This window comes from Cornus florida, unplaced genomic scaffold, assembly GCF_030987335.1.
Source record: "Cornus florida cultivar Cherokee Brave unplaced genomic scaffold, ASM3098733v1 CherokeeBrave_3.0.0_Hap2_Chr04, whole genome shotgun sequence".
NCBI classification, from domain to species: Eukaryota; Viridiplantae; Streptophyta; class Magnoliopsida; order Cornales; family Cornaceae; genus Cornus; species Cornus florida.
The window spans coordinates 30223416-30227430 of NW_026775574.1; positions in this window are offsets into that span (position 1 = coordinate 30223416).

A 4015-nucleotide genomic window follows, 5' to 3' on the forward strand; every position below is an offset into this window, starting at 1 on the left:
TCACTAGGCATTTTTTAAAGTATAAACTACATTCAAATTCAAGATAACAAAATAATAGCACCATGTTATCAGTGTTTGCAACAACTCTGACAAAAAAATAAAAATATGTATATATATACAGAGCTTCAAAGCAATATTAACATTTCAATTTTTTTTTAAGAAAGTACAGAGCTTTGACAAAATGCAAAAATGCAAAATACAAAAAGCAGAATATTATTTCATGCAAAAAGCAAAAAAACATCTATCTGCCCATGACTCCATGTTGATGCAGAAAGCAGAAAGCAGAATATTATTTATTAATATATGGAAATTATTTCGATCTGAACTTTTATACTTTTATATATATATATATATATATATATATATATATATATTTAACTTGTAATTCAACTACACAACTATGAAAAAAAAAAACCATCTGAATATTGCAATTTGATTGAATTGATTTAATTTTTAGTGATTCAATAATTTCAATGAACACTTATAAATTGATATATGTAGTGAAGTACTTATATTCTCTAGTCAACCAATTTGTCTCAATGATTGCAATTTTTTTTTTTTTTGAATTATTTATATTTTCGTTAAAACATATAACAAAACTAATATGGTAAGAAAAATAATGTTCAATTGATTTATAATTTTTTGAAATTTGTTTGGCTACAAACACGTGTGCGATCAATATATATATTAAATGTTTAAGGCATGCACAATTACACACCCAAAACTGGGAACCAAAAAAGAGAGAGAAAAGAAGTGAGAGAAAAGAAAAGAATTCTACCGAGACTCGAGAGAGCCAAGAGAAGAGAGAAGAAGAAGAAAAGAAGAAGAAGAGAGAGAAAAAGATGCCAGGAGAAGATAAAAGAGAAGAAGAAGAGAAGAAGAACATACCGTGAGTCGGCAGATCCGGCACTGTGACTCGGCGTATCCGAGATTGCTTTGGCTTCACGTTTGCTGCGGTTCATAAGCCCCAACCTCTGTCTCTTTCCTTTTGCTCTTTTGGTTTTCTTTTATTTATTAATTTTTTTGTTTTGTAAGTTTTGTAAAGTTATATAAAAAGTACTAATAATAAAATTGTTACCAAAAATAATAATAATAAACAATAGCAAACAAAAATAATAACAAAACAAGTTAAAAAAAAAAAAAAAGCATTTTTCAAGCAGGCGCGCCTTTTATGCACCTGTGGCCTTGCGCCTTTGTAGTAGAGGCCCGCACCCACTTAAAGCCATTCACCTTAAGCCTTTACAGGCGACATGATGGCACCTGTAGGCGCCTTGCGCCTCAGGCGCGCGCCTTCGACGCCTTTAACAACTATGGGCTACACAATGTTATGGGAGAATGAAATCCGTTTTCAGATGGCATCCGAAATTGCAGCAGTCCATATAGGAAGGAAGACCCATGAAGACAAATGTGGTGGTGACTTGTAACAATCTTGGTGGTAATAACATAGCCCATTTAAGTGCCATTAATTAAGATGCGTGGGAAACAAGTAGTTGATCACATTAGAGATACGAGGGAAAGTCAGGGATGTCCTATTCTCCACAAGGTTAAGAAAATGACTTTTCATTACCAACCGGCGGTTTGTGGGCGGTTAGCGAAGGTTGCTAATAGAGATGTCAAACTTAAAGTTTTCAAGGGTGTTTTCAATAAGCATTTAGAGTTTAACAAAAATACTGGAGGCATACTTGTGGTTGCACAAGACGTGTTTAGGTTGAAGAAGGAGATCCCGAGGGTTAGGTTTGAGGATGACTCAAACTTAACTAAAATTCTTCAATAATTTGGTTTTTCGATGGCGATGATGATGAAAATTTTCTTTTTTAAATTTATTATTACTTATATTGTTGTGGAGAAAGACTCTTTATGGTGGTGCCTTATCATTTGTGTCAAAGTGGAGAAATTTTGCCAAGGTGGGGATTGTTGGGATTTTGACAGAATTTAATTGGTTGAATGATACAATTGTAGTGGTCAATTATATAACCGTGTGGGTAGCTTAATGTGCAAGCTAAGGGTTTGATAAGGCAATAAGAAACTTTAAGGAAAGTAATTGATAAGGAATGAATTGCTTTGGGCCAGCGACAAGTAAGGTATCTAAATGCGATAACTTTGGCCTATAAATTAGGCATAATGTGTTGGGAAACGGGCAAGTTTTTAAAACTTTTGAGGGATTTGCAATCACGGATCTTGATTCATCACACAGAGACACGTTTTATGCAAAGATAAATAAAAGATGATGCATAATTCAATAAACAGATTGAATACTTACATCAAAGGTCTGAGTAAACCTTTTGAACTTTCCTCTAAAGTGAATGTTCTCACTTATTGTAGATCCCTTTAGCAAGATCATTTCTCCTTCCGTTCGATTATTATCTTCCCTTTAGGAATCACCAATATGCCTTGATGAATGACCTTGGAATCTAGGCTGGTGGTAGCCTCCTTTAGAAGAGAAAACAAAACCCTAAAATTTAGAGAGAGAAAGTGTATTCCTTTTTCTTGTTCTCCAAGTCACCCCTAAAATATACATGAACTCATGTATATATAGGCAAAATAAAAATAAGAATAAGGAAACAATAAATCATTCTCCATCTCTAATTCAACTTTCTCAATTCTAACACGATTCCAATATCAACTTGGGTTATTGGTGAGAATCCTTTTGGGCTTACTATTTTCTTGGCTCCTATAAATTAATAATTGGTCCGGTCCATTAAACCATGGACCCAATTCAATTAATTCATAAATTAATTTCTACTCCACTAAAAGAAATTAATTGCACTCCAATTAAATAGTAAATAACCTCTAAGTCAATGTTGCACTTTGACCCCTCTATGCTTAATTATTTATTGGATAATTAAAGCCATCAATCCGACAACATAATTAATATAATTATTTTGTTACCTTTGATTATTTCTGGCTCGATCACAATAAAATATTTATTTGACAAAAAATAATAATAATTTATTAAATAAATATATATAGAAAACATTTGTCTAAAACATACGAAGGCATTCGAATTTAATTTGTGATCAACCATAATCAAAACAAAATAAATACAAATAGCACTGATGCAAATATTGAGAATATAAACCTCTAATTATTAATTACATAACTACCCAAAGTGTCGATCTAAGGATCCCAAGATATCCGCCGAACAAATCAAAGTAATTATTAATTAATAAAAGAGTTTATACTTCTCTCATGCTTGAGAGTCAAAAGCCATGACTGTGATAGAGAGCAATTGCATACGACAGCTCTCGCAATATATCTCAATCTATCGTGGACTCGGTTTAAATCTTAACTAATTAAAAGTCCATCCATAATTACCGACTTTAAACCATTTATGATTACTAATTTATATTATAGTATTAATTGCCATTACATACATATATAAATATATTTTGTAATCAAGCAGACACCATCAATTCCATAAAGAATCAAAAAATAATACATTCCATTCACCAATTGTATAATGCTTTAATAATAATATACAAATAAGAAACCATGACTTTTACAATCCAAAATTAGAATTTGCTATGCTGGGGCACACATATCCTAACAGCTCCCACTTGCACTTATAGCCAATTCAAATCACATCTAACTCCCATGTTCTCCATATGACGATCAAACATCTTGATCAGTAAAGCCTTTATGAATGGATCAGCAAGGTTATGTTCCGATGCAATCTTAGCCACAAGTATATCTCCTCGCTTTACTATATCACGAACCACATGATGTTTCCTCTGAATGTGTCTTATTCCTTTATGAAATTTTGGGTCCTTGGTTTGGGCTATAGCTGCACTATTGTCGCAATGAAGCGTTATAAGCCGATCTATGTGCTCCACAACCTCCAGTTCAATTAGAAAGTTTATCAACCAAACAGCTTCTTTTGCTGCCTCAGAGGCTGCAATATATTCTGCTTCCATGGTTGAGTCAGCAGTACAACCCTGCTTGACACTCTTCCAACTAACTGCCCCTCTATTGAACTTGAACACATATCCAGATGTAGATCTCCTGGCATCAGGAT